The following is an 11,753-nucleotide window of genomic DNA, read 5'->3' on the forward strand; positions in this document are numbered from 1 at the left end:
TATATATATATATATATATATATATAGGGTAGGGTTACAATACATCTAGGGTGTAACTAACTTAGCTACACCCACCTGTAAAAGCACATGTTTGAGCTTCGATATTAACGATCAATACCGTTCATTATGATCTACATGTCAGCAAATGAGTGTATATTAAGTATCATGCTTTTTAAGATTTTCTATCCTATAATTCAAACAACTCAAAATAGCATGCATTTTAGACCATTACAGACCGTTCATTTCTAGGCCACTAGAAGTGTAAACTAGAAATATCTTATCTATGTGATATTTTTTATCTCCATGGAATTTTGGACACATAGATCATAATGAACGGTATTGATCGTTAATATCGACGCTCAAACATGTGCTTTTATAGGTGGGTGTAACTAAGTTTGTTACACCATATATATATATATATATATACTAATTATTGTGCACATGCAATGGCATGTGTTAAATATCAAAATTATTTATTATTGTTTATTTTTTTACTATAAAATAAGTCAGATTCATTTTGAGCTAAAATCTATAATATGGATTATTACATTTGCCATAAATTTTATTTAAACATTTTAAAAAAAAATTATGCCGTAATGACAGGTCAAATTTAGAACTTCTTGATCCCAATAACAATACGTGGCAATCATCAGGAATATAAACATGTTCAAAAAAGTAATTAGATCAAGAAATTAAGCAAAAGATATGCATTTTTCTTCACATGTACAGCAAACATCTTATTCCTTATGAATAAAACATACACACTACACATTCTGTCAATATATAATATTGAATGTAATGTATTCAGAATAATGATCAAGTAAAAAAAAAAAGAAAGAAAGAAAAAGAAGAGCAAGACCTGAAACAGAACTATTGCATTCTTAAATGGGATCTCAGCTTATTTAGAGTAGAATTCCCCAATTTAAAATATTATCCACGTCCATCACCATCACATGAAACTCATTGAAGTTCCTGATCACCAATTCTCATCCCACCTGGAAAAAAATACATCAATAATCGCAATAACAATTTCACTAAATAAACTCAATTGAGTTTAAAATTCACCAATCTTCTGTTCAGGTTAGCTTTAGTACTTTACGAACTATCCCCCTCCATGCGTAGACTGTTGTTAAGAAACTAAAGGAAAAGAAAAAACATCAGATCAGATCTGAGGGAAAAATTAAGCCAAAAAAATAATTCATAGGCAAATTCACAAATGAATTTGAATCCAAAAAAATAATCAATATTATCAATTAAACTAAAAATAAATAAAAACAATAAGAAAAAAATGTTGGGTATCAACTCAAACTCCAAGTTAGTATAGTGTTTTTAATACTTTGTAGAACTTCATGAGAATTAGATAGGGTTAGAGATCTATCATGATTAGGAGTTTGGGTTCCATCATGATTAGGAGTTTGAATCTTATTCTAATTAGAAAGTTAGGCTAGAGATATGGTTTTATTTTTCCTATATATGTCCTTCTATTGTTAGAGGAAAAACTAAGAAGAAGAAGTGTAGAGAGAAAGAGGGAGACAGAGTTTGACAGTCTATGTCCGTGCAAAAGATTGTAATTTGGAGGTGATAGCGGATTGATTTTGATCTCATGGTTTTTTCCTGTTGAGAATTTTCCACGTTAAATCTTGCATGATTTTATTTGTTACATTTGGTGGCTTTTCAGAGTTTTTGCGAGATCTTAAAAATCCCTACAAGTGGTATCAGAGCGGGGTTCGACGGTTCGTAGAGGTTTGATCGGTGCGCGATTCGTGAAGGCATCAGCGGTCGAAGTGCGATGACCGACATCGTGAAAAAAAGGTTACTGCAGTGACGATATTGTAGCGGGAATACTGTAGCAAGCACTGTTCACACAGATCCGACGGTTGAGGTTGATTTGTCTTTTGATCGAGGATTTAGAGGCGGATTTTAGTGATCAAAGAGTCGTTTCTAGGGTTTTTCGATGTGCTGAGTTCGTTTTTTATGTTGGTTTTATCAAATTCAATCTCTTCAGTGACTGATTTGAATTTTGATTGCGGTTAGAGAATGATGACTTCTTTGGATCCGAAGTTTGATATTCCGCTATTCAATGACAAGATAAATTTTACAGTATGACAGTATACGGTTCAAGATATTCTTGTATAGCAGGGTGTTGATCAAGATTTAGAGGATAAGAAACCTAAAGGATTGAAGGATGCTGAATGGAGTTCTATGCAAAAGAGGGCAGTTAGCACAATTCATTTAGCACTCGCCCCCGAGATCAAGTACAATGTTATGCAAGAGACCACACCAAGAGGGCTGTGGGAAAGGCTCGAGGGAATTTATGAGTCGAAGTCGATGACCAACCGATTATGTTTGAGGATGGAGCTTTATTCGTTAAAGATGGAAGAAGGTACTGTAATTCTAGACCACATCAATGCCTTTAATCAGCTAGTTTGCTAACTTATGAATATTGACGAGGAGATTAAAGAAGAAGAGCAAGCGCTACTCCTATTGTCTTCCTTGCCGAAGTCGTACAAGCCGTTAGTTCAGACGATAATTGCATGGTAGCAGACTTTGAAGTTCGACGATGTGACAGCACTCCTACATGAGAATGAAAGAATAATGAGAAAGGAGAGCGCATCTAATGGTGGTAAGAATGCACTAGCTTTTGAAGGTTCTAATCGAGAGAGGTGTACAGGAAGATGTGACAGTTATCGAGGAAGGTCAAAATCTCGGGACCGAGACGATAGCGAAAAGGAGTGCTATTATTACGGAGATGTTTTCGTCAAAAGTTGGTCTCGTTGTGAAATTCATTATATCTTCGGTCGATTATAACAAATTCAAAAGAAATAGTCTTTTTATAAGACTTCTTTTACGATTATAACAAATTCAAAAGAAATAGTCTTTTTATAAGACTTCTTTTACACAACAAAAGGAAAATTACAATTTTTTAGAAACAAACGCAGGATCGTCTTTTTATAAGACTTCTTTTACACAACAAAAGGAAAATTACAATTTTTTAGAAACAAACGCAGGATCGTTATTTGGATCGCTGCTTGCGTGGGATCTTTGCCTGTGCCGGGGGTGTGTTAGCCCGTGGATCACCGATTCACAGATTCTGATTGAATCGTGAAGGTTTTGGGGATTTTTCTTTCGTTTATCGAAGTAAGAATTTAAAGCGAATATCTTATCGATGTAAGATGTTCACTCTTCCAAAGATCAAGTCAGAGCTTAGATCTCTAGGAATCGCCAAAAGCTTCTTAAGGATGTTTGTGAAGAAGGAAGACTCTCTCTCTTACTCCAATCCACCAAAAACTCAAGGCTCTCTGCTCTAATCTGCCCCGCCCCCTTTATTTCGTGTCTAGGGAGGTATTTATAGGGGTATGAGTGCACAACAGTTGAAACAGAGGTGAAATAACCAACCAGATGGCTGTTCTTTGGCCGCTGCAGTCTACACTGCCGCGGCCATTGGCGCGGCAGTATAGGCTGCCGCGGCGCAAAAGATGGTAAGTTAAAGCACGTCCTCGGTCCTAAAACCCTCTCCCACGAACCTTTAACATGCCCTTGTTTCGTGCGTTTAACTGGGTTGTCCAGCGTCAGCCACACGTTCTATTTCTTGATACGCCGTCCACATGCGACTTCAAAAAATATATCGAATTTAACTGTCTTACCAACCTGCAAACACATGCTTTATAATTGGCGCGGAACCATAGGTTTGCAGCCGGCTAGCCGCCGCGGCACCATAGCGCTGCTGCCCTTTACCGCCGCGGCACCATGTGTCCTGTCGCAAAGCCCATTAGCCGGCGACACCATGTCCTGCCGCGCCTTAGCCGCGGCACCATGTCCTGCCGCGCCGCCATGTGTTGCTTGATGATGTGTATATTGTTCTTCTATGTCGTCTTGAGTGGTGTTTGGATGTCTGTAAGCATTTTTTGACGCCTACAGATACCCCCTCCAAAGTATCTCAGACTCATCATTTTTAGAGAGGAGTCTGGGACACTTTGGATATGATAAGCTTTCCCTGCAATTTCTCCAGTGCTGCATTTATCGCGTGGCCGTTGTCGACATCTCGAATTAGAACTGCTGTCGAAGAATTTGAGAAACAGTTTATACTCATATACTATATTGGAGTGTTCGGGAAATAGTTTAACCTCATATACACGTTGGGAGGTTATCAGGTTATTCTTAAGAATATTTTGAGTAATATTCTCTAGAAACTTCCTGTTGAGATTAGGGAAATAGTTTAGACTCGTATACCTATTGGAGTATTCGGGAAATAGTTTAACCTCATATACCCGTTGGGAGGTAGCCAGGTTATTCTTAAGAATATTCTAAATGATATTCTCCAGAAATTTCCTGTTGAGGGTAGGGAAACAGTTTAGACTCGTGTACCTATTGGAGTAATATGGTCTCTTTTTTGTTGGTAGAGATGAACCCGAAATCGGAGAGGAAGAATTTTATATTCTATCTCCTGGTCTCTTGTTTGTTGGTAGAGATGAACCCGATGATGGAGAGGAAGAATTTTATATTCTATCTCCTGGTCTCTTGTTTGTTGGTAGAGATGAACCCGATGATGGAGAGGAAGAATTTTATATTCTATCTCCTGGTCTCTTGTTTGTTGGTAGAGATGAACCCGATGATGGAGAGGAAGAATTTTATATTCTATCTCCTGGTCTCTTGTTTGTTGGTAGAGATGAACCCAGAATCGGAGAGGAAGAATTTTATATTCTATCTCCTGGAGTAAAGAAACTCAAAGTGGGATCTCCACTTAGAGAATCTGGATTGGTTTGAATAACCCTAACTGTCATAAGGTTTGATTACTCAATTCAAAAGTAAACCTTTCGTTCGCAAAAATGAATCGAAAGGAGATTTTGGTTGTGGTCCTAACTGTAGTAAGGTTTGACCAAGTAGAAGTTTTGAGACGATCCTGACTGTTTAAAGGTTTAATCGCTCAATTTGTGGACCTCTCGTTCATGGAAGGAATCGAGAGGGGATTTTGGCTTTGGTCCTAACTGTTTAAAGGTTTGACCAAGTATGGAGTTTGAGACGATTCTAACTGTTTAAAGGTTTTGATCGCTCAATTTGTGGACCTCTCGTTCATGGAACGAATCGAGAGGAGATTTTGGCTTTGGTCCTAACTGTTTAAAGGTTTGACCAAAAGGAAATTTGAGACGATCCTAACTGTTTAAAGGTTTGATCATTCAATTTGTGGACCTCTCGTTCATGGAACGAATCGAGAGGGGATTTTGGTTTCGGTCCTAACTGTTTAAAGGTTTGACCAAGATGGGACTCTGAGATGATCCTAACTGTTTAAAGGTTTGATCGTTCAATTTGTGGACCTCTCGTTCATGGAACGAATCGAGAGGAGATTTTGGCTTTGGTCCTAACTGTTTAAAGGTTTGACCAAATGGGGTTTTGTGAGGGAAGATTGATCTAACGAGGTGATCGAATCTCATCTCAGCAAAAGAGTATTCAGAAATCACCGTGGGGATGTAGTGTTTATCACTTTGTATGTAATGATCGGACTATCCCTAAGAAAATTATATTTAACATTCTTCCAGGAACTTCCCGTTATATGAATTATCGACCCCCAGCTTTCTTTGCGAAACTGGGTATAACGAGGAGTACGTCACCCTCAGTCGCATGTTCGGGTTATCCTTAAGAATATAAGATTCTCTAGGAACTTCCCATTACATAAATCATCCACCCCCAGCTTCCTTTGTGAGGCCGGGTTTAACATTGTACCTAGTTGGATGACCGAGAAGCAGTTTATACTCGTATACTCTTTGGAGTGAGGGGAGACAGTTTATACTCGTGCACCCACTGGAGTTTAAGTCGTCTTTACTCGGCTTGTTTCGCCATTATGACGCCGGTGTCAATTAGGGCTTGGATTTTGTTTTTGAGTCCAAAGCAAATCTCGGTGGGATGAAGAATCCTTCTGTGATATGCACAGTAGTTTGGATCTGTAATCATCTTAGCACCCTCCTGATTTTTAATAGGCGGTAGCTCGATTTTGTCATTGGCTAGGAGGTATTCCAATATGGCTGGAGCTTCATCGTCTTCGAAAGAATACTCCTTTTGGAACCTCGGATCGAGAGTTACGTTCACAGGAATTGTGGATGTCGTTGGTTGACCTCTCTCAACTTTCTTTCTTTTAAGAAAGTGTTCAGCCTGTTCACCACGTATTTTCAAATCTTTCTAAGTTTTGGATGGTACGACCCCCAGGGTTTCCAGGACATCGATGGAGAGATTATTATGGCATGTTTGCAGGATGAACTCCTCTGTAACAGGGTCTCTGCAATTCATTACCTTGTTACGGAAGCGCTGGACAAAATCGTCGACTGACTCTTCGTCTTTTTGCTTCTCATCCAAAAGGGTTCCGATTGACACTTCGGTGTCATCATCGAAGAAATTGCTGAGGAACAAACTTTCCATGTCATCCCAACAATTGATGCTCCCTGGCTTGAGCCGTCGGTACCAATCGAAGGCGGGCCCACGAAGGGTGCCAACGAATGACCGGACCATTAAAGCCTCGTTTCCAGAGATCACGCCCAAATGAGATTTGAAATAAATCAAGTGCTGAATCGGCGAACTCTTCCCCTCAAACGATGTGAAGTTAATCAGATTGAATTTTGATGGGTACGGTATTGAATCCCATTTTCTTGGATAGGGACATGGAATACCTGTCTTTTTCACTTCTTGAGCCGTCATCAAAGCGTTGATTTTGTTTTCAAGCTCTTGCATTTTCTTATCCTCATCTTCATCTCTCTTTGAGTGATGTCGAGCAGAAATAATTGGGCCACCCCCAGTGTTACTAAGCGTTGCAATTGAACCACCCCCAATGTTGTTATTGGGAGGATCTGTTGAACCACCCCCAGTGTTATTGTCATTGGGAGGTGTATCAGTCATAATGACTTCATCCACTTCTGGATCACTGTCATCTACAACATTCTGAGTGTGGTGGCTGGATTCAGCTCGCTGACTGGACTCAGAAGGTTGAGATTGTCGAGTTAGCAACTCTCTCATTTGTTGAATAGCTAACTCCATCTCTATCTTCATCTCAGCTCTAATTTCTTCACGTTACTTCGTTAGAGCTTCTTGAAGCATTTGGGCAAATTGATCAGAGATGATTGTGAGTACTTCTCTGGTTTGTCCCGTGCTAGACATTGTATCATCAGAAGCGATTGCAGAACAAGTGTCCGAGAATTCATCCTCCGAGGACATTCCTTCTTGCATTCTTTTGTAATCTCTGCGTCTGATGGCTCCTAATTGGAGTCGAGACATCCTTTGAGCAATTCTTGGATTGACTTTTCCTCTCGGGGAAAAGTCGGGATTTGAGTCATTAGAATGCCGCTTAGACTTCCTTTTATCAGCCACGTTGATGGTGACTTCAGGGAATTCATCATCTTGGGCAGCTGATTTTCTTTTGCGGAAATGTCACGGCTTAGGCTTCGACGATACAAAGACTCTTCGTAGGATGGCTTCTCGTTTGAAACAGTCACATTCTGATAATGCTGCTTTAACGAGTCGCGCACAGGAACAATGAGAGCTTATTTCTCGAATAACTCTCTTTTGAAAATTATTCACAACCCCAACTTGATAATACGATTCATCGGTATGATTGCCAAAAAATCGTATCGTCTGTTGGCATGACCTCCCAGGTATGACGATATCGTATCGTCTGTTGGCATGACCTCCCAGGTATGATTGCCAAAAAATGATATCGTCTGTTGGCATGACCTCCCACTGTGGTCGCCAGATTGTTCGCGGGAAAAATTATGTCTTTCTTCATTGTTGATATCATTGCTATCTCAGTTAACAACTTTATGCGTTACAAAGATCCGGTCTTTTTATAAGATCCGGTTACAATGAAAAATCAAAATAAAACAAAGTAAAGATTACAATTTCCTTATTTGTCGAACTAATCGCGAGCTCCTGTTTTGCGGTCGCTCGCTTTGGTGGGTTCTTTGCCTGCGCCGGGGTTATTTGCCGTGGACCACCGCGTGATCTCGATCCGGTCGGATCTACACGATATGACGGGTAATATTCCACCAAGGGAATAATAGCCGGGGAGGATTGTTTCACCAAGGAAACAACCGTCCAAGTCTCGGGATCTAAGACCAAGCTTAGATCCGGAGTATGATCGTGTAGATCTCAAATCCAATCCTCTCGAACTCCTGCCTTATTTGACGTTGGTGATCGCCGAGCACCGGATCTGAAAGTCCAAGTCTCCAAGCCTTCAAAGTTGTGATCTTTTTTTAGATCTGAGTCTTCAATCCAGCAGGGCTTCGCCTCTCTCCAAAATTTCCAACCTCTGAAACAAATGAGCACAAGGCCTATTTATAGGCACTCAGAACTGTGCATTTGCACAGTTCTGAGCCTAGCCACCCATGGGTGGCTCGGCCTTGGCCGAGCCACCTCAGGGTGGCTCGGCCTTGGCCGAGCCACCTCAGGGTGGCTCGGCCTTGGCCGAGCCACCTCAGGGTGGCTCGGCCTTGGCCGAGCCACCTCAGGGTGGCTCGGCCTTGGCCGAGCCACCCTGGGGTGGCTCGGCTTTGGCCGAGCCACCTCAGGGTGGCTCGGCGGCCGAGCCACCCTGGGGTGGTTCGGTTTCGGCCGAGTCCCCGGGTGTTTGTCCGTTTCGTCCTTTGTTTCCGGTTCTGGTTCTCTTGTGTGGTTGATTGACTTGGCAACGACTTGTTGACTTGATTCCAGATATGGCAGTGAGTCGGGTTCCTGATATGGCAGTAAACCAACTTCTGAATTTGAGTCCGGAATTGATGTTGATTTGATCGTGATTCATCCGAGTTCGCTCTTGTTTAGATGACTCGGTGATTCACCTAAACATTGGTTTGATTCCGCGTGCGAGTGGATGCATTCCAATGCTTGGGTGCGATTTGTCGCCTTGTTAACCTACTCCGTTGCGTATAGCTTGGCTTCAGCGTTGGCGGTCTTGTTTGGATACGTCGCCTGGTGGTCCGTTTGTTAAATCGGCGTCGAGCTGTGCTAAGGGACCTATAGGCAATTTTATACGCCTACAGATACCCCCTCCAAAGTATTTCAGTCTCATTCTTTTATAGAAGAGTCTGGAATACTTTGGATGTGATTGCCCCAACCTTCAGTCGGTGTAACGGGACTCTGGAATGACTTCTGTTCTGGATTCCTTCAATTCCTTCAGGCTATTCAGTGCTTTGTAGAATGCCTGTAGGGGTTCCGGTGCTGCATTTATTGTCTGACCGTTGTTGGAATTTGAACTTGAAGTCGATTCTTGATTTCTTGACTTTTTGGCTCGAGTTTGCTGCTTCAACACAGAACTTATCATCGATTGACTGCGTTGAATCTTCATCTATAACGCGTTGTCTGGCGTTTGAGCTTCATTGCGACGCGTTGTCCGGCGTCCAGGCTTCATTATGATGCACTGTTCGGCATTTGACACAGTTTATACTCGTACGTCTGCTGGAGTACACACGGTTTAAGCTCTTAAGGAATTGGAGCATGGATCTTATCCCAAGGTCGTTGGATGCTCGAGTCACGAGACCAACTCATAAAGTTGATGCGTCAATGACTCGCATATTTATAGGATTTTTGGCAAATCCTCAGCCATCAACGGGTTTGATGCGCCTTTACCGACTACCGTTTGAGTCGGGCTAGCATGCGGATTGTTTTAAGTCCGTTCCGCATGTGACGTTATGCTAAAAGAGTTAACTCTTTTAGTGCTACGATATTGAATACGTAGACTTCGTCTTTCTCCTGTGAAAAGACTAAACAGCAACGTGTATCAGACGTTGACTTAGGATTTTTGGCAAATCCTCAGCCCTCAACGGATTTGTCATGCTTTTACCGATTACCGTTTGAATCGGGCTTACATGCGGATTGTCTTAAGTCCGTTCCGCATGTGACGTTGTGCTAAAGGAATGAACTCCCTTAGACTTGATGCTACGACTTCGAATACGTAGACTTCGTCTTTCTCACGGGAATAGACTACCCGGCGACGCGTGTTAGGCGCTGACTTTAGGATTTTTGGCTAACCCCAAGCCTTTAACGGATTTGATTAACCTTTACCGACTACCGTTTGAGTCGGGCTAGCATGCGAATTGTCTAAATCCGTTCCGCATGTAACGTTGTGCTTAGAGACTGAATCCTCTAAGACTTGTTGCTATGACTTTGAATACATAGACTTCGCCGTTGTCATGGGAATAGGCTACCCAGCAACGTGTATTAAACGTTGACTTATCCCTCCTTAGGCTTCGGGATAAAATACCCCAGAATCGAACTCTGGTGTCTTTTTCTACGGGGAAAGACTAAACCGGCGACGCGTGTTAGGCGTCGGCATATCCTTTCTTAGGATTCAGGATGAAATTCCCCATGCGTGTAAGGCATGGATTTTGGTGTTATTAATAACAACCTGTCACAATGTTGAATATGTGAACGGGTGTTCTTTTTAAACGGTTAAGAACTGACCGGCAGCGCGTGTCAGGCGCAGACTTATCCTTGCTTAGGTTTCAGGATAGAATACCCCAGAATCGAACTCTGGTGTCTTTTTGTGCAGAAAAAAGACTAAACCGGCAGCGCGTGTTAGGCGCAGACTTATCCCTGCTTAGGATTCGGGATAAACTTCCTAGGATGAATCCTGAATTCTTCGAAAAGGATTGGTATGGGGAAGGAAGAATTTTATATTCTATTCCCCGAACAAAGAAGGAAAGGAGACTCGAGGTGGGATCTCCACCCCCAGAATCCGGAAAGGTGAAACTAAGAGTGGGATCTCCACTCCGAGAATCAAAAAGATTCGGATAACCCTAACTGTCGGAAGGTTTGATTATCGAACTAAAGATGAATTTCTCGTTTATCGAGAATGAATCGTGGTTTTGGTCCTAACTGTAGGAAGGTTTGACCAAGTGGGAGGTTTGAGGTGACCCTAACTGTAGGAAGGTTTGATCACTCGATTTGAAAGTGGACCTCTCGTTCATTGGAGGAATCGAGAGGGGTTTTTGGTTTTGGTCCTAACTGTAGAAAGGTTTGACCGAATGGAAGGTTTAAGACGATCCTAACTGTAGGAAGGTTTGATCGCTTGATTTGTGGACCTCTCGTTCATTGGGAGAATCGAGAGGGGATTTTGACTGTGGTCCTAACTGTAAGAAGGTTTGACCAATCAGGAACTTTACGTCCAGACTCTAACAGAGAGAGTGTTGAGTGCACAGACACAGTGAGAACTTGAATGGGAGTCCTTATTCATTACATTGCTGTGGTTTTGGGAACTTCCCGTTACATAAATCGTCCACCCCCAGTTTCCTCTGCGGAACTGGTTCGGACATTATTATCAGTTAACTAACCGGGTTATCCTTAAGAATATTAGCTTAATATTCTCCAGGAACTTCCCGTCAAAAGTGGGGAAACAGTTTAGACTCATATACCTATTGGAGTATCAGGGAGTAGTTTAACCTCTTATACCGGTCGGAGGATTGAGAAACAGTTTATACTCGTATACTCTTTGGAGTGTCAGGAAGCAGTTTATACTCTTATACCGGTCGGAGTTTTGCCGTTTTTATTTGGCTTACCTTAGCGTTATAACGCCGGCTTCGACCAAGGTCTGAATGCTATTCCTGAGAGCAAAGCAATCCTTGGTGGGATGAACAACCCTTCTGTGGTATGCACAGTACTTTGGGTCCGTAGTGTTATCAGCTTCCTCCTGATTCGTGATAGGTGGTAGCTTGATCTTGTTGCCTTCGAGGAGCGATTCGAAGATGGTTGGAACGTCTTCGTCCTTGAAGGAATACTCTCTC

The sequence above is a fragment of the Asparagus officinalis genome, chromosome 10 (genome assembly GCF_001876935.1).
Source record: "Asparagus officinalis chromosome 10, Aspof.V1, whole genome shotgun sequence".
NCBI lineage: Eukaryota > Viridiplantae > Streptophyta > Magnoliopsida > Asparagales > Asparagaceae > Asparagus > Asparagus officinalis.